This window comes from Amblyomma mixtum, chromosome 1, assembly GCF_055824585.1.
Source record: "Amblyomma mixtum isolate Tamu chromosome 1, ASM5582458v1, whole genome shotgun sequence".
Classification (NCBI taxonomy): domain Eukaryota; kingdom Metazoa; phylum Arthropoda; class Arachnida; order Ixodida; family Ixodidae; genus Amblyomma; species Amblyomma mixtum.
This window is the reverse complement of record NC_143012.1, coordinates 281,993,294-282,021,234: the sequence shown is the minus strand read 5'-3', so window position 1 is coordinate 282,021,234 and position 27,941 is coordinate 281,993,294. Positions and strand designations below refer to the sequence as shown.

The 27,941-nt window shown below is 44.0% G+C and overlaps 1 protein-coding gene and 1 long non-coding RNA gene across 2 annotated transcripts in view; both read right to left on the bottom strand.

Annotated features, from left to right (window-relative positions):
- LOC149371902 (uncharacterized) overlaps positions 1–27,941 on the bottom strand; it is a 261,347-nt gene that overhangs the window by 45,319 nt on the left and 188,087 nt on the right. The window contains exon 4 of the mRNA XM_089566213.1: positions 17,098–17,715. The gene's annotated coding sequence lies outside the window, so the exon portion shown is untranslated. The remainder of the gene's footprint in view (positions 1–17,097; positions 17,716–27,941) is intronic.
- On the bottom strand, positions 10,893–14,566 carry LOC149371904 (uncharacterized). The gene is made up of 3 exons (XR_016292112.1): positions 14,443–14,566; positions 11,078–11,148; positions 10,893–10,940 (listed from the first exon to the last, which is right to left on the bottom strand). It is a non-coding gene; the product is annotated as an uncharacterized LOC149371904 (long non-coding RNA).

Below are 27,941 nucleotides of genomic sequence, written 5' to 3'. Positions count from 1 at the left end.
CAAACATGACGGGGTAAAGCTTGCAAATTGTTTATGTTATATACAATTGCCAAAGGGCCGCCGCGGTGGCTCAGTGGCTATGGTGCTCGGCTGCTGTCCCGAAAGACGCGGGTTCGATCCCGGCCGCGGCGGTTGAATTTCTTTGGAGGAGAAATTCGAGGCCCGTGTACTGTGCGATGTCAGTGCACGTTAAAGAACCCCAGGTGGTCGAAATTTCCGGAGCCCTCCACTACGGCGTCTCTCATAGCCTTAGTCGCTTTGGGACGTTAAACCCCATAAACCAAACCAAACCAAACAATTTCCAAAGGTGTCTAAATGTCACCTTCGCTTATTCATTTGTCCAGTGGATATGTCATAACTTTAGAGCGAAAGCACTATTTCATGCGATTCCAACGAAAGACAGTTGTGTGAAGCATTGGCGTCACTGGGGAAAGCTCGGGTTAGTTCACAGAAGCGCCGCGCGAGCTGTCACCGATGCGATGGTGATCTTGTGGGAGACATTTGCCATCCTGGAGAAGTAAAGTAAATATTGCCGAGACTGGGTCTCGAAGCCGTGTCAGCCCCAACAGATCAGCTTCGCTGCCCACTGCACGAGAGCACTATGCTATCGCGCAGAACCACGTGTAATGCGCTCTCGCGCTGTGCATTGCACGCCGTTGCCTTCATCAACTTCCATCTGCGACGCATAGAGATCACATCGGCTTAACCTCGATCAGAGCTTAGACTAATATCGTCGCCAGAAGTGTCGACGACCCACCAAAGCAAAACCAAGAGTCAACCAGGCTAAAAAAATGCTTTCGTAGGTCTGCTCGACTTAACTACTTTAAAGATACCCCAGTTTATTTTTATCTGCTGCTTACGGAAAATTTCCTGCAGCACAAAAAATATATGAAGCATGCGCAATGTCATTTGGACATTCGCCTTGAGATAAGAAGACTTGCGTCTATTCATCCTTGGAGCAGAACATCTGCAGCAGAGCATCTCTGGAGCAGAACGAACGGCAATGAAGTGCCAAAAAAATAACACACTGTACGATTACTACTTACTTTAAATCTCATCAGAAATGCTAGAGTTGTTCATTTTTTTCCGCCATTATCTTTTATGAGACGCGAATATCACATGACTACAAATGACGGCGTGGTTTCTTCTACGATCGCTCTTGGCTACCTAGCTCCCATGACCCTTTCCGCTTCAGATAATGTTCTTCCACCCTTACAGAGCGAATAGCCAGCCTGAATATAAGTGTTGAGCTAAAAAGCTAGCTTTCTGCTATTAAATTGTAGCTGAGGTCGAAAAATCTAGAGAAAATGTTTACTGCATTCGAATCAGTGTGGAAAGCTTGGGCTACGTAGAAGACGACGATGAGTGGGCAGTGCCCCGGGACAGAGCGCTCGCGCTAGGCCAGCTGTGAACAGAAGAGGAAACAGACAACGGACGATTTTGCTCGGGATAGGTACCTATCAGATTATTGCTTACTCACTAAACTAACACAAGTTAGTAAGAATATTGGTCTTTTTTTTTTCGCACATCAGGAGCCTTCGCGACGATGTTGCATCTGGACGACGTAACAACCCAGTCGGTGTCCACCCAGCAGCAAAGAACCCGAAGGAAACGCTGGACTTTTCTGCTTACTACACTCGGCCAACCCAAAAACCTTCAAGAACGAAAGTGAGTCAGAAATTGTGCTTCTATGGGCACAGAACTAAAATGACTTGAGGGCCCTTGAGGTATTTGCAATAAATAAATAAATAAATAAATAAATAAATAAATAAATAAATAAATAAATAAATAAATAAATAAATAAATAAATAAATAAATAAATAAATAAATAAATAAATAAATAAATAAATAAATAAATAAATAAATAAATAAATAAATAAATAAATAAATAAATAAATAAATAAATAAATAAATAAATAAATAAATAAATAAATAAGCAATCGCACTCGATGAAAGATATTTTTTTTTCGTCTACATAAAAATATACAAATTACTGCAAAGCTTTATTATTTTCAGCGGTGTTTAGCGTTTTTTTTATATGCAGGCTGCTTTGTTATGGCAGTAAATGATTATTTTTCCATCTGTTGTGAATAAATCTCACAGCAACCAAGAAATCAGCAGAGGTTCGATACATAAGTTGGCGTAGAAGGCACATACTGGGAGCAGCCGCCACCAGTCAACCAGTCAACCAGTCAACTCAGTATTTTCACTAAAAATACTTGTCTGCGCGTAGGAATGGTCTCTCTAAGTTCAGGTTGTGGCTCTTGCTGGCCTCACAAAAGGAGGACGTTTCCAGCAGCTATCAGACTCACTTTTCTAGACCTACGCAATTTCTCGCGTTCATTTTATTTTTCTAAGTAGGGCTGCGGTTCATGCATATTTCCTTGCTTCGCTTCTCCCCTAACCTTCAATCACCGCGCCTTTCATGACTGTCCTCCAACCTATTTCTCTTCGTCAGTGATATGCCAACGGACCAAGTGCTTAGCCTCATTCGCAAAAGGAGAAAGCCAGAAGCCCACTATCACGTTCAAGTCTATGGGCAAAGCTTGAGTAAAGGTGACTAACAGGAGTAAACACGCTCAATATAAGGCCAGTCTGAGTGGAGCAACGGAGAAAACGGACGTTCTCCCGGGGTTCCCGCCGGGTTGCGATTATCATTCGCTGTTAGCCAAACGGGGACGAGTGAAGGGAGTGGGAAGAAAACGAGAGTAAGGAGAAGGGCGTGGGATAGAGAGACACATGCGGCGGGGATAAACGGGCTCTGCACAGCACTCACCGGCGGCACAGACGGATGCCCTCACTCTGGACATGGTCGCCCGAGAAGTTATGATGCAGCTAGTTTCTTATAGACAGCCGACATGCATCGGAATTAGAAGCTGAGCACGTTGCCCCGACAAGAGGCTTCTCCGAGAGCGTAATCTTTTCTAATCTTTCCACTAACTCTCCGGTCCCTCGTCAGTCAGGAGAACCACGCTGGACCGATTTGTCGCGCCGGGAATGGAAGGCATTCTTGATGCGGGAAAAGAGTGAGGGTTGCGGCAATGGTCGACTGCTCGGACATAGGCTTAATTAACCATCGTGCTTGGCGCTGCTAGGATGAATGCAACACCAACCAGAGATGTTTCGCCACAGCGCGCCAAGTTGTAAGGCTTATGGGATACCCCTCCACCCCGCTACGACCGTTGTAACAAATGACGCCCGAAATCATGTGGCGGGAAGGAATGTATGCTAACGTTTATTTTTTCCTCCCTGTCTTTCGCAAGCGCCAGGAGTTTGGAGTTAGCATCGCATAGGAAGGCATGGAAGAGATCTGTAACGCTATTTGTTCATCCTGATATCGCTCATCCAGATAAAGGAAGCAATCTCTTTTGGCACAGTTAGTTCACAAACGAAGGAAGCGGATCAGCAGGGGATACCATTCATGTCTGCTTTAAGACATCGGAAAGTTGCGTTATTAAACGCGTATCACAGTAGCGAAAGAACAGGGTACCTCATGTTCTAATCCATGCCTTTCGTTAACATAAAGGATCTGCTCATTAAGCAGGTGCGCGTCATATTCTGTTCTACTCGGCACCTTCTACACAACGTTCTCTTCTCACCTAGGAACCACGGCTGACCGCTTATAAGCGTCAACTAAGAAATAACTATTTTTTGTAGGCTGTCACATGAAGCACTGTCACTGTAATGTATTCTCATAATTTAAATACTTCTCTGTGCGTAGGAATGCTCTTAGAAGTTTAGGTTATGGCTCTAAAAGAAAAAAAAATCGTTTTACACGAGTGCGTCCACGTCACGAGAATATCACCTCTTCTGCTGAAATAACTAGATTTCTTTGGGAAACCATTGCACCATGGTTTCCCAACTAAGCAAGAGGTGCGATTTCAATGCTGCCCTTATGCGAGTTTATTCTTTAATGAATTTAAAAAGCGTGCTTCCTGCATATTACGTTGTTTCAGAAAAAAATTACTTTGTTACCTTTCAAAGATTTGAAGTTTCAAACAAGGGCTTGCGGCTTTCCGTACCAGTAACTTATTTATTCCGTTTTTGCTCCATGGAGTAAAAGCTTTATGAAACCTTGTCCTATGCTTGCACGTGTGAGCATAAGCCGTGCCACTGCTGATTAATATTCATGCTCTGCATGCAAGGATTTTATTCTCATAAAGAAAATTAACATCGTCATCTTTAAAGACAGCTTTCAGGCACCCAGTTCTCTGAGAGTAAGCTGCCGCTCATCATAATATAAAGAGTGGAGTAGGTCGCACCGCCTCTCACCGGTATCTAAAGTGACATTTTGTTTTTTGCTTTTGCAACAAACAATAAAGCGAATGAGCTGATGGAGTGACATTGAACTGCATATATGTGTTATTGTGAAGATAGACGGTATCTGTGTACTGCATGAACGAATCTTGGCTGTTTTTATCAGCTTCTTAGCGTGCCGTCCTCAATGCTCAGCGTTAATTTATCCTAGCAGCATTCCGCAGATCAAGAACCATCATTTGCTTACCATCCAGGACACAGCCTTCTCGCCATCCTTGACGTCACTGCACGGCCGAGTGAGAGTACCTTGTTTGCGCGCATAGTCTGCGCAGCTGCCGGAAGCACCCCAGCTGTTCGAACACTGCGAGAGTGCGTTAACCTTGCCATCGAGGTAAACAGCATCTTCCTGGTCTCCTAGAGTGTCCGCTTCTCAAAAATGTCGCAGCATTGTCAGCTGCCTTCTCCATGTGACGACAAACACAAGCAAGAGCGGCACGAGGAACCGCGCTGCGTTTACTGAGATGCATCGGCTGCGACACAAGCAGTTTAAGCGCATTACTGATTCTTCGGCATGCGATGCTCTGCTTGCATAGTTAATTTTTTTTGGAGGCAGTGCGGGCCCTATTCGTAGCGAAATAGATGAGCTTAAAAAACTAAGTTGCGACTGCGGATCTCTTCCTCTAAAGTTTTGTTAAAGGTGACATGGCAAACACGACTGTCATTGTGTTTTCCTGCATTCTAGTGTTTGACACGGCCCTCAAGAGCGCAGATATACTTAAGCTTCTTGCGGAGCGGGAAAATATGCTATCTTTAAGGTTGACTAGGTCAAGGTATGCGGGGCATTTGTGCGGTGTAAGACACGTGGTAACGCATACTAATTTAGCCTCTTTCATTTTAAGGCGCTCTTTTTTGAGGTAGGTGAAAATGATCATAGGGTTAAATACCTTTTATTTATGCAAAGCGTCAAGTGTCAAGCATGTTTCAGGATTTACAGACTGCTTTAAATACTGACTGTAAATTTTTCTACTTCAGCACCTCCGATTATTGCAACTGTTATAAGTAATCCGAAATATGGATATAAAACAAAACGTAAGAATTCTGGAAAAACAATATTTACAGATGAGCTGCATATCTGGGTTAGCATGTCTTACTTTTACAACAATTGCGAAAATAAGGTCAAGGCACTGAACGCATTTTGCCGGCTCCTACAACATTTGCTTATGAACTATTAACCAGAATCAAAGCAATAAATAAAAGAAATTGCCCCAATTAACGCCTTCTGTTTTAGGCCAGCTAGAATAAGAAGGATGGAGATACATAAATCAGAGCTCTGAATTGCATGCAAGTTTCAATTAGCAGAATATCTAAATACGATGAAACCTCAATCTCTATAGTGACCCTCGTTAATTCGTAAAGGTAGCTAATTCAAAAACCCCGCCCGGTCCTCTTAGACCTCTGTACCATTCTATGCCCTTCAAGTGTCGTTTATTTAGAGGTATTTTTCCGCCATTACGTTAATTTTGACTGGCGGCAGAGCTTGCATGCGCGCAGGGCGCCGTAGATGTGGTGATGACGATGGTGAGGGAAAAAACTTCTAAATCCTGCCACTACAGCATTAGTGGCCCTGATGTTCACCGGAAATATATAGGCGCAGTACTCATCGCTTTGCCTGTAAATTTGAAGATACGACAAGATGCTTTGTTAGCCTCTGCTGCGCTTGTCCCTTGTTTTCTGTTTTCGCTGCTTGTGAGTCGCGCACCCTGGTCATTAGCATTCAGGAGCCTGTAGTCATTTTACTTTACGTCTTGTGAGGTTTCGCTGTTTATGCGCTGTGTGTCCTGGAAGAAGTATGTGTTGGTTCATGAGACAGCGTGCATCCTTTGGTCCTTTGGTGACTGCACTGTTCTGGAGAACTGCTTAGTTAGTGCCGCCCGAATTTGTCGCGGGTAGCAAAAAACGACTGCCGTTTTTTTTATTACTTCAGTTAGGCTATTGTGAGATACTTTGTTGCGGTCTTTTTCTTGCCCTTAAATAGTTCGTCATTCGATTGATTCCGACCTGTTTTGTGGTGCCGTGAAATGTGATTTAACGCGGTTTTACTGTGTAACTAATCAAACCACTGCGTCGGTGACCCTGCCGTAATCATCGTCTATAATCGGTTGCATTTTTTATCCACTACCAAGCAGAAATAAGAGACAAGTCGGAGACCACATCCTCACTTTTAATGCCACAAATGCATCAAGCTTTCTCAGTCCTGCAAAGCCAAGGTAGGTGATTGAGCAGTCAGTATTTGATGGTGGAGTGTTAAAGAAGAAGCCACAAAGAATTCCGCCTTTCTATGAGTAAGCTCATACTTGGAGAAAGAAAGCTTAAAGAAAAGTGACTTCGGTCTCGACTTAGGCGAAAATCCGGTGCTACGAAACATGAGAACATTGAAGACTTTGAACTCTGTTAAAAATCAGTAAAAAAAAAATGTTAGGGGCTCTTATATGAATTAGAGCTGCACCTTTCAGCCTGGCTGCAATATAATCCCCACTATCAAATGAATGCAGAATAAGCGTTCTTAACTGCGTCACACGAACGCCACACTTCCGGATGCAGAACTAAAGTTACATACAAAGACGAATTTCGATGAGCAACTACAAAATCTAACCGCGACACAGTCGTAACGGAATTAGGTGCACTGACTTTGGTGAGTGCATGTTGCAGTAAGCTTTTCAGTCTTTTGTACTTCTCACCACTTTCTTGCAAGAGCGGCCTCATATTTTATAACAAAGCCATGCGTGTAGGGTTAGCTGACGCATTTTCATTTAATATAAACAAAATATATATTTCTGGCCGCAATATATTCATTTGCATGAATATTTAGTAACAATCGTTTTAGGAAGACGCGCAGATGAGGGAGTCCAGATGCGAGCATACCGTCCTAGAAGACGTGTCGCAGAATAAAACGCAGCACTCATTCTATTTCTCGCCTCTACAATCAATCAGCGACGAAGTGCTACTTACGTGGAGCCTTGGGTGCGGCGCCGCAACGCCGCATTATACTGTGAATTTCTAAAAGCAAATGAAACGCTTTTCACCGGAGGGAACTTTCTTCCCGGCATTGGAAATGATCTAAGAACACGTCAACTAAAAAACCTTCCTACGATGACATAAACGACATCCTGCGTTTATGTTCTACCAATCATACGATTGCCGCAGCATACCACCCGCAGACGAACGGGCTAACCAAGCGTTTGAAGCGAACAATACGTCTCCCCCGACCACAAAGACTGGAATCGCGCATAACACAACTGGTTACTCTCCGTTCTATCTCTTATACGGGAGACACACCGTCCTGCCTTTGGACAAACCCGTACCATCCGCTGACCGTCCCGTCAGTGTCTACGCCCGTGACGCCATTGCTCAAGCTGCAAACGCTCACCAAATCGCCCGTAGTCGGTTCCAAGCGTCCCGGCTAGCAAAGAGTTCTATGTACGATAATCTCCATCGCCATGTCACCTACGAACCGGAGTCGCTCGTTCTTCTGTGGTCCCCTTCTCACCTCGTCGGTCTTTCTGAGAAACTTTATTACCCCTACCATGGCCCTTATCGTGTTGTGCGTCAGGTCACCGACGTCTCGTGTGAAGTTGCTCCTCATACACCTGCATCCTCATCATGTAGACCACACAGCGATAGTGTTCACGTTACGCGCCTCAAGCCCTACCACGTCGCTCCTCTATCACCGGCATAACGCCGGGACGGCTCTCGTGCCGCCGGGGGTCATGCTACGACGCAGTGGAAGTGGAAGACGAAGTGGCCTCCCGCGTGAAAGGGACGAACGAAGTACAAGACTTTGATGGGTCTCCCTCTTCGGGTTGGTGCTCCCTGCTAGGAACTATTCATTCTAGACCCCTGCCGCTTGTAAACAAATGTAAATAGTATTTCTCCGGTAACAATATATTTAGCTTGGAGCCCTTTAGCAGATTGCTTTAGGTTTTCGAAACCGTCGAGCAAAAGTATAGAACAGCCTAAGCAAAACATGAATTTCTTTTCCAATTTCGCCGTTTTCTTTACCACCCTTCTGCTTATTCGAGAGAAGCTTTGGTTTGGTTTGGATTTTGGTTTTGATGGGGTTTAACGTCCCAAAGTGACTCAGGCTATGAGAGACGCCGTAGTGAAGGGCTCCGGAAATTTCGACCACCTGGGCTTCTTTAACTTGCACTGACATCGCTCATCACACGGGCCTCTAGAATTTCTCCTCCAAAGAAATTCAACCGCCGCGGCAAGGAATCGAACCCGCGTCTTTCGGGTCAGCAGCCGAGCACCATAACCACTGGGCCACCGCGGCGGCCGAAAATCCCCAGGAATGCTCGGCAGTGGCGAAGCAGCGGCAGCGGAATTAGAAATAAGCTCTTCCGAAGTCCTGCAGCAGCAAATGTCAAGGCACCGTTAGATGTGTATTTTTTATCGGCATAGCATTACTTGCCCGAGACCTCGTTTCGTACATGCTGCTCTAAAGAGGAAAGCCTTGCCTTCCTAGTGCTTCATTATTTAGCGGTATTGCCTCCCTAACTCTGCAGCACACGCTAGACTGTGAGGCGCTGGGTCATCAAGGAATCAGAAAGGGCAGAAGAAAGCACTGCGCACCGCTAGTTTCGTGTATTTCCACGTGCGCGCTTGATAGCGGCGAGCGCCCTAACCTAATGCTACCTGACCCGGAATGCGGGAAGGTGTCGGTAAATAGAAGGTTAAGGCCCTCGCCGCCGCCACGCGCACACGTGGAAATAGAAGCCTTTCTGCATAAAGTAGTACTTCAATGTTATGAATTATTTGACGCTGCTATGGCAAAGCGATGTCTGGTGAGTACGAAACACAAAACAGTGTTGCTAGCACACTGGGATCTGTGATAGGTAGAAGGGCTTTTTTTAAATGAATTTACCTCTAAGTGGGATATATGTAGGACATTTGGCCGCCCCAGTGTTTACTCTTTCACTATCAGCTTAAAATAGTCAAATATATATAAAAAAACGATTCATATTAGGTAGAATTTGTAGCATTTGCAATTCGTAGCAGTACAAATTTGTGAAGATATATGGTAGTCGTTTGAACTAAGCAACCGCTGATACCTTAAACTGTAATGTGGCGCGTATTTCTCAGAGTGTCCTCAGTCTTCCAGAGCTCTCATTTGGAATAATGCGATAATATATTTTTTCCGATATCTTCCAATGTCGTAAAACACATAGCTCCAAACAAGCTTCTTTTGCGAGAGTCAGTACCGCTCTTCGTAGTGATTAGAGAAAAATTATGAAGCAGTTTTTTTTCTGTAAAGGTGGAATGAAGCAGTGCCAACAGAAAGGGGCTGCAACAGTGGACAGTTATTTTTTGTACCCTTTTCTGGGCAACGAATTTTCTGAGGTTAGAGGCATACAACGCATTCTAACAAGTAGCTAGATTTTGAAGTTTATCGCAAAACCAGTAAAAATTTTTTTCTGTGGCGAAGCTTTACATGCCTCTAAATCTGGTGAATATGATTAGAAACTGGGCCTAGAGGGGCTAAAAAACGCATGCTGCCAGATTTAGAATAGATGTAAATTAAGCAGGAATGATAACATCTGAAGGTAAAGTATTCATTTTTTGGGACCAGTAAGAAAACAGGTTGAGATACTCGTTCATGCCTCTGGCCTCCTATTTCGTAAGATAATTAAGAAAACGGACGCAAGCTTTACTGTCAGAATAAAAACTGTGATCTCTGAAGAAACCGGCAGCAAAATAGCTCTAAGCGGCGTGTACATGCAACCAACTGAGAATTCTGTGGTGGACCACCAGAAAGCGCACTTCGTTAAAAAAAGGTTTCCATGTTCCGTGAAAGGCTTTGGAAAGCATCTCGAATGCTGCGAGCAATACAGCGCTGCCTATGCTTACACGGCTCTCACGGCCATGACACTATGATCATCCCTATATGTAATTATTTTAGAACCTTTCTACCTGGTTGTCTTTTTAGTACTCTATTTTCTTTCAAAGAATCAACAAGCAGTGAATTATATTTAAAAAAAATCTATTTTCGCTCGACGTCAAGAAAAGTGGTTATAGCAAAATTATCATTTATATTCAGTTTTGACTTGTCTTCGGTACATTGCGATAAAGTGCAAAATGCGCACGTCAATTGGAAGGGAAGAGCAACAGAGCATGGGTGTCCTGAAAAATGTCCATATTCAAGGAGAATTTACATCTGTCTAATTTTTTGTGAAAAAAAGTGTCACACTTTCAGCACTATCAAAGGTTATAATCGCTGACTAGGGACAAAACAACAGTCCACCAAGAAATGGCATTCATAGATGGACGCATCTAATATACTTCCCGGCTTCGAGTACAGCAAATAAAAGCGGAGAGCGTGGCCACAGATCACGAGCACCTAGGATGCTAAGAAGAATTGCTAGATCCTGAATTTATCGCGAAATCAGTTGAAATTGCGTTCCTTGGTGAAGCCTTCATGCTCTAAATCAAAATGATTCAAAGTAGAATAACTGAGCTTAAAAGGTTTGAACAGCACCTTTTTGCTGATTTATATAGACAGAGTATAACATTAATGGCAGTAATTTATATATTATTTCTGCATATTATTCTCAATATGACCCTACCTTTAACGTCACGTTGAGCGGTATCCTTTGTTCGCGCGCTAAGGGCTCGTCGCCGCACATCTGCGTGTAATTTTCAAAGGAAAAGAAAAAAAAGAGAACTAGTCATTAGTAACAAAAAATTAGCAATCGGCAAAGGAAACTAGTAATTAGAAAAGGAAAAAGTGAAAGGACTTCATATTTACTAACAAAAGACGTACTTGCAGCAGAGGTGGCGGAATCGCACGGCCTTACTCTCCAGGAAAGCAAACAATCCAACTTGATCACGCAGCTAATGCATGAAATTGGAAGACCAGAATAATAAGAGCAAGAAACACTGATATCAAGAACCTTTTCATACCCGTATTTTTAACAAGCGTTGTTCTTCATAGTTTTCTAAGGCTGCGCTTTATTTATGGCTTTTATTTTAGTACAGAAAATGTGTTCATGCGGCACTACGAGGGTTTTCGCTGAAAGAAGAAAAAAGAAGAAAGGATGAAAAAGGAAAGAATTAAAAAAAAGTGCCATGGCAAAAGCTGTGTAACGGACTCGTACAAAGTTTTCTAGAATAAGAATTCCGTTCATAATACGTCCTTCATAATCAGGGCTTTATGTTTTATAGTAGGCAGACATTTTCGTGTTTCCACTTAGACCTTCTCCAGCCTTTGGAAAGCAGCAGAATTCAAGGAAACACAAGAAATACGAGTTTCTCGGAGGCAAAATTGAAAACGTTTTCACTTTTACGGCATAATTAACGTAAATCGGAAGAAAGTCCTATATTTTTTAAATTTGCTTGTAATTGTCAGGCAGCTGTGAATTATTTTAGGGCACTGTTATGAACTATTGTTACGAGTTTCTAAGTTTCTGATTCGTAGAAAAATAATGCTTCTAAAGCAAGCCTTGCGCTCACATTGTGTAGTTAAGTATACATAGTGCGTTTTTGACCAGTGGGGTAGTTTCTGACAGGAATCATCACAGAACTGTGTAATATTATAATATTACACGTTCGAATTTTATCGGCGCAAGAGCGTTCTAAAAACCGCTACGACGTCCGACACCAATGAATTTCTTATGTTCCTCGTGACATTGTGTGGTTGTGGACACCTCTACGCAAGCGTGGTCTTTGTCAAAAACTGCTGTCACACTACAGTGGACCGTTTGTTGTGTTAGAGAGTATAAGCGACCTTAATTACGTTATATCACGCCTAACTGCTAGTGGCCGACGCTCACGCCAGTCTCAGGTGGTGCATGCAGCCCGCCTCAAGCGATTTCATCCCAGACGTTCTATTTAACTCGCCCGACGGGCTTCGTCTGCGAGGAGGGAAATGTCACGCGTTTTCACAGAACATCGACGGAAGCAGCAGATCAATGGTAGCACTGACCGGCAAAGGAAAATTAAGAGAAAGGGCAGAAGGACGCTTGTAGGCTTCGTCGCCGTCCTGCTTCTATCGATCCCGTCTGTCAATAAACCCTGTGCGTACTAAGCACGTAACAATATATTCTTATGCATAATTTATGACAATGGTCTAATATTCAGATGCACAGCAAAATCTTCCTTTTAATGTTTGTCGTGTGTTCGCATCGCGCAGTTAGACTGCCGCAGCAGAGCAGTTGGTTACGTTTCTGACAGTAAGAAACTAATATCACCCGAGAAAACATCGTTTGATTAATAGATCCTTTTAGTACAATCTTACAAAATGTAAAAAAAAACTGCGTTCATAAAGAAGTTCGTGTTTTAAAAATGCGCTTGACCAGAATTTCTGGTATGACCACTACGAAGCAGTTTAAAACATTGCCTGCATAATAATATCGTTTTAACCCGTTTTAGACCCAAGGAAAGGAAGCATATACTTAAAAGGGCTCGTTAACCCTACTTTTTTGAGATGAGCTCTCATCAGTTCTACAAATGCCTCACTACATTTTCCTGCTAAATAATGTCCTGTAACCGCGGTGGCTTCTATTCCTTCTCAAACATTTTGGATGACGACCTCAATTAACATTTTTTCAGTACAAGAAATAATTGCAAATTATAATCACAAACTTCTATACCAGTCTTCTATGTATAAATATCAGGGAGAAAGGGAGGAAGGCAGGGGAGCGTCATTCCCAATGCGGAAGAACATGCACAAGTGTGGGGCTTTCAACCGGATACAGCGAAGCTCTCTTCCACATAGCTGTTGGCCTCAATCTCAAAAATTAGCAACACGTAAGCAATCGCGAAAGCCGCTCTCCCGACGGCAACACAAGGAGATGTCGCATGCCCTTTCTACTTTACAAAAGGTTCATTTTGCAGTAATTTTTTTGTGGCTGCTTTTTCCTCGAAGTCCTCTTTCTAAAGGTAATGCTAGTATCCTTGGCCTGGGAGATTTATATGCGAAGCGCACATCTATAGTTCCAAAGAACCTCTGCGGTATCTGCGTCTTTCCGCGGATCTGATGGCATTGGCCTCCTTTTTTTTTGCTGCTTTTTCTGGGTAGAGGAATGGACATGGATAACTATGCGTGTGTGTAGCGCAGGTGTTTGTGGGTAACGTCTTCGAGAGGATTGAACTAGCGCAGTTCCTAGAGTGAGTGAACAGAAGGAAGTAAGCAACTGAAACATCATGTAAGTAAATACCAAGGAAAGTAACCCCGAGCGTCAACACATGAGTGCTCCTGTAATACTTAATAAAGAGAAGAAAGTGACAACTTTTGAAAACCTTGCTTTCCTGTCCTTCTTGCATGCATAACACCTTTAGTGGCATAGAACGGTGCAAATTTAGAGAAGTACAAATTAATATAAAGAAATTCCACGCACGTGTACCACGAAAGGACCGGGAGAAAGCTATTTCGCAAATGGTCACACGCACTGTTGGAAGACACACCTTGTGGAAGATACACCCCAACTCTAGAACTTGAATTTCTTCTATGTTTGTTTATTAGCACCATAACTTTAATGCAGTGAATTCTTTTTTTCTTGCCAGTTCACTTTCCCAGTAATAAAGAGTCTTCCCGAATAATGTTATAAGGATGTAAGCCCTTCAAGTCATTAGGAACGAAAATCATTTCCTTTCTTCACATACGATCGCAGAAAGCCTTGAGTGAATGGCAAAGCTATCTTGGGCCTGTAGTTCACTTCATATATCATTCGTGATCGCGTTCGCGTGGCGTTGAAGTGTAGCGCAGGATCCCAGTGCTGTGGCTTGCCCTTGATGTTTATGCTGATGGAGGTTCGGGAGTGATCTCCTGTTGGCTTCGGCTCTTGCGGATCAGTTTCGCTGTTCAGGCTTACTTTGGAAAACTCCATGGCACCACTCGTGTTCGCTGTTTTTTGTTGTCTTTAAAATTCCTGCTTTTGGTGTATCCTCTTATGCGAGTTTTTTTGCTTCCAGATTTCAAACAAAGTTGCTACCCTTAATACTAAAAACAAAATAAGGCCTGCTGACGCCATCGCTGTAGGGAAGTACCCTGAACACTTGGTATTTATATTTATTATGTAATGTGCGCCAACCACTTCAACTTATTTCTGCATCAGCGTGAATCGGGCCTCCAGGCATGACTACGAAAAATGGGCTTGAACCCAGTTACCAAAATCTCCCCCATCATACCTTGATCTTTTTTTTTAAAATTCGTTCCAAAGTTTTCAGGCTGGCTCTTGAAGTCTCTACTTTGAAGAGAAGTTTCAACATTCAGGCTGCTCCGCGATACACGGGGCAGCAGCTCAGATCACCTGAATGGAGAAAATAAGAAAATTCCGGATTAAAAATATTAAATTAAATCAAACAGCCTTCTCTGGGCGTTTGCACTGAAGACAAATATATATAAAAAAAATCCTTAGCTTTCTCATTGTTTTAAAAGGAGGCATTGAGGTACTATCGCTTTTTACGGTGGCTTGAATCGTTTCTTTCCTGAGCGAACATAAAAAAAAAATCAGGAAGATATTGATAGAAATCTGCTCGACTATTTAAAGCAGAGTTTTTTTCAATTATCCTCCATTACGAGATATAAATGCTTTCAAAAGGCATGCATAACAAACGCAATAAATTTCCGCTAAGGACACGCTTCCTTATCAGCTATCACCATTGATTTTATACGCAGCAAGAAATGATGACCTTCAGTTCAAATTGGTGGAAACATCGCTCACCGCTATTTTCCTCCAAACAAAGACCCTTTTCTTTCTCTTCGACGGAAGAGCTTTATATTTCAAGCGGCAACCTTATTTCGGGAGCTGTCATTTTCTGCGCCTCTTGCAGACTGCAAAATTTAAAATTGCTGCAGCTCGGTCCTCATACACGCATAAGCCATGTCTGATGCATTCAGTAGGATTAAATTCTATATGTCAGGTGTTGTTGCACTTTGAACCAGCTGACATTTCACCTCCGGTGCTGGAGCTTGAATTCTAGGAAGTTTCTCTCACTATCTCTTCTTTGCTTTTCACTCTCATGTTCAGGTGCTTGGCACATGGAAAGAGAACATGGCTGGCAAGAGCTGCTTTCAGCGCTACCACTTACGCTGCGCTAAGATGCCATCGAATAAGCAACTTCATTTTCTTTAACAAGAATATGGAGCTACGATCACGTGAGAACAAAAAGTTGGAGGCTTATCAAGGTTAAGCCCCGTGGATGCGAAGTAGCCTTCGTTTTGCATTCTTATTATTAACGTCCTTAGCGTTTGGAGGCATCTTGACCGCATACACGCCCGGCGCAAAGACGCTGGCGCGGTTGCGGGCACAGAGACTGACGCGACGGCGGGCGCGCGCCGCTTCATCCCTGGCGTGACGTCACATATCACGTGATGCAGCGATGGTGGCGCCGCCGCCGTGTCGCGCGCGACGGCCCGAACCGAAGCGTGGAGGCCTCCGTCGGGCGACGTCCGACGGCGCGATATGAGGCCCCATCTGCAGCCGGTGTGACGTCATCACGTGACGTCACATCATGTGATCTCACTTCAAGGTCAATGGTGGCCACCGCCGGGCATCGCGCGAAGGCCCGAAACCTACGTTAATATGCTTCGCATAAAACTGCCTGTGGAGCTGATATTGGTGGTGCGGCAGCGACTGCTAAGTGCACGTTTTTAACCTGTATGGTTATATACTGCGCACATACAAAAGAGAACAAAGAAGATGTACAATTAATACATCTCGATTACCCCTAATTCAATTATTTCACGTCAAATATCGAGTTTCTCACAAAGCACACTAGATATTACCGAAATTGAGAACAAATTATGGAAGCCAAATGGTAGAATTTACACTTCTATCACTGCGTAATAAATTAAATGATGCAAGTATTGACATAGAAAGCATTAGCTTCTAAGCGTGATGCTGGCAACCTCGACAAATTGAAGCGTCCTTCGTCCAGTCATCGCTGTGAACATGAAGCCCAACATGAGATAACCTGACCCGGAACTTTTCGAACTCTCGATAGAAAAGGTATCAACAAGAAAAATAAAGTGCAGTAAAATTTTCTCTTAGAAGGATTCTAACCAGTGGCACCGCAGATAAGATTCGTTTCCACAGGCCTTAAACGTTTCTGCCACCAACGGAGCATTTCGTGCGGCCTGTTTTACGTAACTCGTAGCCTCCCGCGCTATGTGTTGGGAGTGTTCATTTTTCCCTTTCTTCTTGTTCATGCAATAGTTCTTTGCAGCGAGTGTTAGCTAAGGCCACTGAACCAAGAGCAAGGGCTACAAAACATCAAAAAAGCTAATTCACCCATAGACGCCATGCGGGCCGCCTAGCACTAGAAAGAGAAAGCGCCTGCATGCGGCGGTATTTAATGCATGAAAAGCGTCCACGGAAGCCTAACACGCCCTCACACTAAGAAAAGTGGCTGGGGTCGGAGGCTGTACAAGCCGTGAATGCAGCCAGGGAGACCATGCGTAGAGCGCTTCCAAGCTCGAAGAACAGAAAATGGTGATGGTGGGGTTCTGTTCAATACCAGAACACCTGAACACGAGTGCTGATTCCATCGTCTATGCGCCATCCTTTAAAATGCTCGGTGTTTCGTGGAACATATTTCATGGTTCTACCTGCTCTTCAGGTTGTTATAAACCGTAATTTTCTCATTTTTACTGTTTTTTTTATTTCACCAGCGCAGACTTCACGTGGAGGCAGAGACTTGGCAGTTGCCAACAAAACGCACCAGGCGCTGCCACGACGGATCTTAACCTGTAATGTTTTATGCTGTATTCGGCTGTTTGGTCGTCGTGCAACTTTTTACCTCTTCCTTACTTTTTTACTGCAGGTCTGTCGTGCTGCTTACCTGAACATTCAGTTTTGGCGCGTGCAGTCTTTTCCAAGCGTGGTTGAGTCGGCGGGCTTTATCCTTGTACTCTTTTGTCGCTGTGCCCTTTTGGTGTTCTGCTCTAATACGTGATGCTTTTGTAATTCTTGACCTTACAAGCGTGGCTAATGTGAATGTAGCAGCGTGAGAGGAAGCAACATCACACACCTAGAGTTACTGAACACTAATAAAATCTTAACCAGATATATTAGCAGTCCAACTATGAGCAGCTGTTCGTATCACCCAAGGCCTCCCTGCAATTCGCCTTACCACATGAATAAAGCTATGGATTCTTTCATTTTCGTAGCTGCTTGGTCGTTGTCATCCAGAACAGCAGCACCGCCACGAACGTAGTGCACAGTAAGAGAAAGCATGTTCCCATTAACCTAAGCATCGGTCGGCGCTTAAAAGGCATGTACAGATGAGGTAAGGCATTGAAGTAAGCAATGACTGGCCTCAGTTTGTCATTCGAGGAAGGATAGGCAGTTGATGACTGACAGGTTTGGTCACTACTGTTTGCTTCCTTGCAAATTCTCTTTCATGACGTCGCTTGGTTTGGCTCTACGTGTGCGTTCCGAAAGATGCCCTCCTGGAGTCCTGCGTTTGGAGAAAAACAGCAACCATTTTGCAGCACAGCAGGCAGCGCATCATGCCCACCGGACTTGAATAATCGCGCATAATGTGCCGAAATATTTTTTTTTCTGCTGCCATTTAAAGAGTGGAGTTTACTCTAAAATACCAGAAGTTTGCGGCCTTCTCATAGTAGATTTCGTTCTCAAAATACTCCTGAGAAATCAGCGGCCTTTGCAGGTTTAAAGGAAATCATAGAATAATTACACTGAAAGCAGGAATAGCTGCCAAGAGCACGTTTTAAGGCAACTCCAGCCTAACGCCAGTCTTTGGCTTGTATACTCATGAGGTTGCGCATTGCAAAGTTGACCTGAGCTGGTCAGGGAGTTCAGTAAAGAAAGAATATTTAAGCAATTGTTTTAACGAAGGAAATACTAAGCTCGGTAAGAAAATGGCTCCCTTATTCGAATAAAAATTGGAGCGAAAAAAACAAGCAAATTTTTATAAGACTTTACTTTTAGTCATTGGCTTCTATTGGTTTTAGTCATGCTTGTGTTTGTAATTTAAATGCGATACGCAGAAACACAATATCTTGCATCTGAAATCAATACCAAATCTGCGAGAGCCTGTAAACTGCACGCTGTTGCGGAATAGCGAGGCTTGTCCTAAGGCGTGCAGTTTTTTTTTTTTCTGCAGAACTAACAGTCTCTGCCAAGTCTCCTTGTCCTCGATGTTTTTTGCGGTGACTTGGAAGCGTCTTAGAAAATTTTATGAAAATATATTCCTTCTGCACGTATTACAGAGAATTCAATAATAAAAGCAAGCCATACTGTAACTTCTCCTTTTCGGCTGCTTTCCTTCCATGCGACAAACAAATGTGAAGAAATGTGGCGCATGCACCTCGACAGATTGGTTTGGTTGGCTTATTGGGGTTTAACGTCCCGAAGCAACTCAGGCTATGAGGGACGCCGTAATGAAGGGCTCCGGAAATTTTGACCACCTGGGGTTCTTTAACGTGCACTGACACCGCACAGCACACGGGCCTCTAGAATTTCGCCTTTATCAAAATTCGGCCGCCGTGGCCGGGATCGAGGTCGCGTCTTTCGGGTCAGCAGCCGAGCGCTGTAACGACTGAGTCACCGCGGCGGGGCTCGACAGATTGGGTATCACACTGCAGCCATGCAGTTGTGACCGTTCTCACTGGAGAGTTACCAAGGAGGCTCTCTGATTCCCGTGTTCCTGTGGATATTATTTTCAAAATCCTAACTCATAGAGCAAAAATATTCAAGCAACAAAATACATTATCTACTAAAGCGCACAATTGAAAGCTTCCAATTCCTTAACGTAAAAGCCTCTCTGCAATATTCGTACTAGACAATGGTGAAAACAAATGTCTACGATCTTATTTCTTACTTTTTGTGTAAGGCCTTTGTTATTCAATAATAACAATATAGCGGCCGGAAGAAGTGTTACTCATCATCCTTATTTATTGGGTTTCTTTCGTATAGTTTGTAAATTGGGAAGTGGCTAAACTTTTGAAAGATTTGATATTGCTTAACTTGCATAGCTGTAAAATCAGGTCACGTAACTTTGATGAAGTAATAAGTAGTAGCCTAGAGCCTCGGTGGCAGTTTTGGCGCAATGATCTTTAGTCGATCGTATTTTTTTTGCAGCCGCATCGCGTTCGTCGGCCCCATTTAAACAGCTATATCGTCTCCTGTATTGAAACATGCCTAGAAGTGCTAAAGCTACATTTTGCCCTCGCCTTTCTAAACACAGCGTAACGCTTGTCCGCCTCTGCGTCTTTTTCTTAGTATCCTCGCGCAGAATCGCGTGGCTGGCTTCATTTGAACTCGTCGTACCGCCAACATAACCCCAGCGGAGCAGCTCTATTTTTTTTATGCCTAAAATTTATGCCTTAATTAACTCCTCTTTCTCTTGAACCGAGGGCTGGAACAATTTATTTTTTTGTTATTTTGCTTGTCCCAGTAGATTTTCTGTCATCCAGGACCGCAGCCTCACGCGAACTGTCTGCCTGAAATGCCGACGAGCCCCGGCGTGGTTGCACAGTGGTTACAGCGCTCGGCTGCTGACCCGAAAGACGCGGGTTCGATCTCGGCCGCGGCGGCTGAATTTCAATGAAGGTGAAATTCCAGAGGCCTTTGTACTGTGCGATGTCAGTGCACGTTAAAGAAATCCAGGTGGTCCAACTTTCCGGAGCCCTTCACTACGGCGTCCCTCCATAGCCTGAGTCGCTTCGGGACGTTAAACCCCAATAAACCAATCAAATGCCGACGAGAACCACTTTTTTAAGTGGACCTGCTTCTTGCTCAGCTTGTCCCATTTTCATTTACGAAACCAAGGCAGAATATTGCTGTCATGATATAACAAGGCGATGGCGGCCTGCACGCCTTCGATAAAGTGATCCAGACTACTTCGGATGTAAAAAACACACAGCTGGTTCGCCCAGATTAGAACTGTATGCACTAGTTTTATCGCTAGACGGAGTTTTCAGCTTTACGACAGTTTGCAGCCAACAACGTGGGCGCTCCGAGTAAGCGCTTATCGCATTTTTCGAGCGGTGACGATGCTTCCGCTCGCCCCGGAAGCTGCAGAAAGTTAAGCGCAAAAAGTTTGTGCCCCCTGCCTTGTTTAGTTCCCCCTGAAAGAAACACAGTCATTTTTAGTAGACCGTCATGAAAGGAGAGGAATCGTCAGCTTCATTGCAATAATCTGCGCATAACGAATGACTTCTTCTGGCGGAGCGGGGATAGGAAGTCGGTACATTTTTTTTGAAGCGATAGCCATATAAGGCAGTTTCTACGTGATAGACTGTGTCAGCGTCGGCGTCGTCATCATGCGTGGTAGGCAAGACCTCCAGCTTTCTCTTGGTCGTGGATGAAAGTGGTATCAAAATAGCACGAGCCGTGAAGAGCTTATACATCTGTGTGTCGAGCCTCTCACAGATCGGCTAATAAAGGGGTGTGCTGCAGGCGTACCTACTAGTAGTTAGGCTTGTTGTTGATTGGGAAAATGGTTTTGCTTTATCCTGGCTATCGTCTTTTCGGCCTGAGAGCGGACTACAAATATCGTAGTCTCTCTGCACAACTTATTATCATCCAGGCCGCCGCCGTGGCTCAGTGGTTATGGTGCTCGGCTATTGAACCGAAAGACGCAGGTTCGATCTCGGCCGCGGCGGTTGAATTTCGATGAAGGCGAAATTTTAGAGGCCCGTGTACGGTGCGATGTCAGTGCACATTAAAGAACCCAAGGTGGTCGGAATTTCTGCAGCCCTTCATTGCGTCGTCTCTGATAGCCTGAGTGGCTTTGGAACGTTAAAACCCATAAACCAAACCAAACCAAACCAAATCTCATGCATCCATTAAGCTAGATTAAAAGAAGGGCACGCGGCCACCTTTTTATTGGCGACAATGCAATCGTTGCTTCTGTAAACATCTTCGCTTCATTCCTCATGCATATTTCCGCAAGCAGTGGTCTAAACTTCTTTAGGACTGCCTCTACAGGCCGCTTATCTTGCTGATATTTTCGGGGACCATAGAGCAGTGTCTGCACTAGCAGAAAAGTGCTATGGGATTGGTGAACGCGTTGCCTGAGTCGATACTGTACCACTTCTACCAGCTGGGTTCAGTTACGATTTGCTGAGTGCCCTAAGCATTCTCTGAAACAAGATGCAGTATGAAGGCTAGCGACACTAAGCACTCAGTTCTGGTCGCTGTTCACGTCCTGTTCATGGGTTGCTATTACAGGTCATAAACTGCAATGCTGACGTCTCATCAAGAGCAAGGAAACTATTCCCTGTGCCAAAGATCACATGTTGCATCATTGGTTTATAACTTTACGTTGCTGATGCTGATTACGAAAATCGCACTCTACTGTTATTATCGTCCGCATTAGGCAGAATTAGATCATTTTTAACAAAAAAAGCCATAGTGAGACATGCTAAAAATTGAAGGACTGATTTTGAAACGATTTCTAATGAACAAGTTTATAAATTTAGTTTACCTGCGTTGCTTTAAACAGGAATACATTAATAGTTTCTTTACATTATGCAGGATATAGCATGAAGTACTTCACTGTCTAGTCTTTATGACTGAGTTGATCTCATTTCCGTTTGAAGTTAATGACAACTCCAGTTGTCAGGTGAAGAAAAAAGAAATATGTGGATAGCGCGTCGATTCAGTGCAATTTACTCTAAGTTATATTCCAAAAATTCTACCGCGAACACCCGTGGTGAAATCTTGTGTATACGGCGACCACAGAAAAACTTCTTTTGCGTGTGATAGATGAACGCGATTCAAACATTGTCTTTTAATCACGGGATGTACACACCGCGTTACAGAGCGCCTCTTGTCAACCACTTCTATCTGCTGTAATTGTAATTTTTATGGCTGGGAGAACAGGGAAAAATAAGATATAACCAAGGCCTAACAGCTTCGTAACAGCATTTCTCATTCTGCTTAATGTAGTGTTTCAAAGTGGCCTACTACGGAACATGTATGCTTTGCGTTGCTTTTGCAAGGATCCCAGTCGCCGTCACCATTCTTGGCAGCGTCGAAGAGGCAATTCTGCCTGCAGAAAACTTCGCGGTGGCGTTTGGTGTGGCGTTTAACGCCTTATAGTGCTTGGATTGCGCGTTGCAAAAGAAAAGAATAATTGGTGTCTCCACCGCCAACTAGTGCCTCCTGCTGTTTTTCAATGGCTGCCGTCTTTTAAGGCGGAAGCCTTTAATGTCTCATCGTTGTAAGCAGCAGTTGTCGACAGAAAATGTCATGCTTTTTAATTGGTGGAAACGGTCGTGACGTCACAGTGCGCGAATTTCAAACGGGGCCAATTGTACTTTGGCTAGTAACCATGCAACCAATTGAAGGGATCGTATAGTGATGCTCAAAGTAAGTGGGACTGAGCTTAGTTAATTGCTTAATTATCCAATTAGCCTAATTAGCCTTACTAGTCAGGCCATATATATAAATAAAACCGATTAAGAAATTGTTCGAGCTCAGCGATCGAACCCCGGTCTTCGTCGTGAGAGACGAGCAAGCTATCCACTCCGCCATGCCAGCTCGATGGTTTGGAATGAACAAAGGCGCGTCTAGTGAATACGGTGTCTTCACTCACTCTCATCCTCCTCCATTCCCTTCCGGCGAGGTTTAGGTGTCCACCGACAAATGAGAGACAGATACATTTCCTTTCCTCAAAAACCAATTTACCGACGAGCGAGGCGTAGAACCGAATGGGCGATGACGTTCTATGGACTCCTTGGCAGCGTTGCAAGACGCTGTCGCGTTCCACTCTTAGGGGCGAAGCTTAACATCTTAACCACACATGAGTGACCACACTTTAGGTAAAAAAAGTGCCCCCCTGAATTTTGTGAGACAGTTACTGCGTAATTTCCTTTCCTCAAATACAATTTTCATTTTCTTCATTACGGCTCCTCTTTATCTATCTTCTTTCACTCCCAATTCCTCCCTTCCTCTATGGTGCGGTTCAGGTGTTCACCGAGATGACAGAGAATTACTGCGCCATTTCCTTTCCTCAAAAACCGTTGCGTTCAAAGGGTAAGGCATCGCGCCGAACGGGTGGTGGCGTTCCGTGGACTCCCTGGCAGCGCTACAACGCGTTGTCGCGTTCCACTCCTAAAGGCGAAGCTTAAGCGTCATTAATTAGCAGTTAGTTAGTATTCAGGCATTAATCAGTAATTAAACATTAATTAGTGATTTGTCATCACTTAGTAATTAGTACTCAATTATATGTGACGCCACCAGTGCCACAGAAACAGCGAAGGTGGTGCAGAAAACGCTTCCGCAACTACCCACTTTAGACAGTCAAAGTGCCCTCTGAATTTTTGCTAGTTACGCGTATTTCGCGTTTGCCGCTTAATACTGCATGCGCGGAGTATTTTTCTTTCTTTGAGCTCTTTTATAGGAACCTCGAAAAAGCGATCAGTTTGTGCAATTTCAGCACTGACCCTTGAGAACGGCTAGATTTTGAATAGTTAAGCTAGACGCGCTGCTCCTCGATAAAATTTTGTAATTCCGAGAACAATGACTTCTTACATTAATCCTTTATTAGATTCTCATCTTAAAAATTATCTATACAGAAAGAATGCTTTCAAAAGACGTAATTTGTTTTAAGGTATACCAGGCACGTGTCCATCCGCGTAGATGCGTTGTGATCAATCTTCTGTAAATATAGTGTTCCCAAGGCTACTCGGCCATCGATGAAAATATATCAAAAAGAACCACTCTTGCTTCGTCCTCTCTGAGCATAGCCAAAGGCACACTTTAGCTACGCATAGTTTCTTCTGGAATAGAAAAAGATTGGCCGGATAAAATCGTTCTGGAAGGTAACGCAGCCTAAGTACTTCAAAAGTTGAAATATTTCTGGTTCAAAAAATTTGCTAATGGCCAAAGACTGTTTTTGTGCCGCAGCCAAGTTTTATTTGTTGTCAAGAGCACATTTCTGTTCTTATTCGCTGTCTGCTACTATTTAAAGGTCGGTAAAACAATTTCGGGTAAATTTCACATACTCGCAATCAACTCCGGTCGTTTAGTCCTTCGATGTACCTTCTCAACAATATGTTGTTTATTTCATTAAGCCATCGCGACTCAATTGGGCAAAGAAGGAGAAAAATATTGTGGGCCACTTTAAGCTAAGGCCATAGATTCACGCCTCTCTCGCCAGGTATAAACGATGCCGGCGAAGACAGCGAACGAGTCGCTGGTTCCAACGGCATAGCTTAGAAAGCAAGAAGGAGAGAAATAATGTCATTAAAACACTGAAGCCTTGCTCGCCATTGGAGGCGAGGAGATGAGACTGCACTGATCTGAACGACGGTGCAGATTCGTGCACCCTTGTCCCCGCCCTCGTAATTTCTCATTCGAGGTGCTGGGCATAGCTGACGCATTTCCTGCAGTGAACCATATTTTAGCCAAAATAAGAACAGCTACGCCGAACCCGTAATTATAAAGGTCGCAAGGAAGATTCCACTTCCCTTCCAGTACAAGTTCTATTAAGCGTAGCTCGCTCTGCGCTGTTCTCAGCCGTTACGGCGCAGAAGCGAGCCGCTACTCGTTGTCTCCTGTGAAGGTTTCTCTCGACCTGGAAAGAGCTCAGCAGCCGGGTTAGAAAGAAGTGCGCGTGGGTACGTTCCGCAGGCACTAGAAAAGTTATTATCCTCCCTCCTTATTACAAGGCACGACAATGGGGACAAAGGAGGCGAATTAAACGAGTGTAGTTGTACGCGTACGGGCTACCTGCGCTGCTGCCCTACGCTTTCTTGTCGCTTCCTCCTTTATATACGCTTGGTGGCCTGCGTAAGAGGCACTCATCCGAAGACTTTATATATGAAAGTGATCATTTCTTTCCCTTCCCTGCTACAATTGAAAAGAAAAAAAAAAGAAGGAGCAATTGCGATGCCGTGTTTTTTTTTTGTGAGAGATTCGAACGAACATTGTCGGATCTTTCCTAGGCCTGTTGTTCTCAAGGCCCATTTGATTTCGGTTCCTCCCCCGTATATAGTTAGTCACTCTATTCGGTTTCGGAGTTGGGTTTTACATTGAAGTCAATTCAGAGGCACGAAAACTCGCATTTAGCAGTTGGTCGATGAAGATATGTTCTATGTCAGCTGGACAGTGACCACTCTCGTGAATGTGTCCGACTAAGCAATTCGATCTTGCTGGGTGTGGGTTATGTGGGTCCTAGAGTGGGTGCTTTCGCTTTAGCCATCAGTTCTGCCACTTTCATATTAGGTGCTTTCCCGGGCAGTACCGGTGAAGGCGCGTAACAGAAGACAGAGTGGCTTCAAATCTGGCGAAGTGCAAAAGAATGGTTCCTTATATTGAAAAAAAAAAATCAGCTACCATGTCTTACTGTATACTGTATACTGTATACTGTATACTGTATACTGTATACCTACACTGTATCACATAACATGGGCATGTCAAAAAGTCGACGTCGTCCCAGTTATAGCAAACCCAAGTGCGGAGCATTGGGAGGGTCTGCTCTCCAGCGACTGCCGCCATAAGATCGGTTTGATACGGCGAGCTTAGCCGACAGCAGCATCCAGCAAGCAGAGCCCTGGAATAAAGGCAACCGACCGTTGAGGATGGACTCATCTGTCCGCATAAAAGCACTTGTGCTAGAGCAAGTAAAGTTATCCTATCCTATCCTATCCTATCCTATCCTATCCTATCCTATCCTATCCTATCCTATCCTATCCTATCCTATCCTATCCTATCCTATCCTATCCTATCCTATCCTATCCTATCCTATCCTATCCTATCCTATCCTATCCTATCCTATCCTATCCTATCCTATCCTATCCTATCCTATCCTATCCTATCCTATCCTATCCTATCCTATCCTATCCTATCCTATCCTATCCTATCCTATCCTATCCTATCCTATCCTATCCTATCCTATCCTATCCTATCCTATCCTATCCTATCCTATCCTATCCTATCCTATCCTATCCTATCCTATCCTATCCTATCCTATCCTATCCTATCCTATCCTATCCTATCCTATCCTATCCTATCCTATCCTATCCTATCCTATCCTATCCTATCCTATCGGGCCATGAGGGAAGCCTTCGTGAAGGGCTCCGGAAATTTCGGCCACCTGGGGTTCTTTAACGTGCACTGACATCGCACAGCACACGGGCCTCTAGAATTTCGCCACCATCGAAATTTGGCCGCTGGGGCCGGAATTGACCCCGCGTCTTTCGGGTCAGCAGCCGAGCGCCGTAACCACTGAGCCACCGCGGCGGGGCTTTAGGAGATTAATGTGTCGTGAGTAAAATACACTATATTCCAACTCCTGCAATTTTCCACCTCGTCTGTATCGCTCTTGGAATGGAATGTAAAGAGCAAGCAACAAACATGGTGGCGTTATCACAAAATTGAAGGAACATATTGTAAGAGAAACCCCTGTTTGAAAGCTATTCTATGAGAGGAAACAAAAAAGGAATCATTAAGAGCATTGGACAAAAGAGGTGCTCACTGCCTTCTATGTAGGCTGATGAACGCGGAGTGGTCAAGGCCGGGAATGCGAACTGAAAAGAGCACTGACCTAAAAGTTTCGTTGCTCATTTGCCTCGGGCAAACTTGTTTCTTGTAAGATGACGAAAGAAAAATACAAGACAGAAAGGAAAGGAAACCAACCCTGTTACTCGTTTACGTCGTGTCAAGCCTCTCGGAGCTAGGGAGGAACGACCCCGGTGCGAAGAGGCGACGTATTTTCCTCACGTCAGTGCCCATGCGGGCGGCGTCAATGCAAATCGATTTGGAGCGACGGCCCGCCAAAGCCGTGCGTCCCGAAGCATGGCGAACACGTCGCGAGAGCCCTGACAAGACACGCCGTGACGAGCAAGAAGGACAAGCAATCGATTTTCTTTATTGAATGTACTCCTTGTTTATCTTTTTCCATTTTGCTCGCATTTGCTACTCAGCTGCAATCATTTGAACCCATATTTTTTTTATTTAGAAATGCGTTTGGAATAACTTCAAATGATCGGTTGCTTGGTCAGATTGTTTGGTGTTGTGTGCCGGATTATATTTTCTACGTAGCGGGTGACGGTGTCACCGCCTTTATTTCGTGGTTATCACGAAACCTTGATATTGCATTGCCCCCACTGGTACAGAAGTTCGCAGGATCTTTGATTTAGTGTTTGGCTGATTTCATTGAAAGAAGAAATTTTAACAGTTGTGAAAAAAAAAATTATTTCGTTGGCCCTGCCACATGTAGCGTCACCCTTTTTTGAAAGCTGCGTGCTCATCTTTGAGAGAGATGAGACGGAATAATACTAGCAAGTTTTTTTGTGTAGATGAGGACGCAACTTGAGATTTTCATCCATGGCTCCTGACTTTATTATGTTATATTACGAGCAGAGAAAATGATTCAATTTTTTGGGAAGAAATAATCTCTAACTTTCACCCCTGTTTCTGCTGAGCCTATTCGCGATCTTATAAAAAAGCTTGAAGCAGTGATTGGAAGTTATAGTTGTCTTCGTGGCTAGCCATTGTTCACATTGTTGCTTCGGCTGTTGTTCGCACGGTTTTATGTTGCCTTTCTTGTCAAAACTCCAGAAGAAACATGAGTTCGTTACAAATTAAGGCGTGTATGAACGTTAAGTACTTTGAGAACGTTATTTTATCTTTGGTAATAAGAGGCATCGTCTTCGATTACGGAATCAGTGATGCATAAAAAGAGCATTCAGTATCAGAGCGACCACA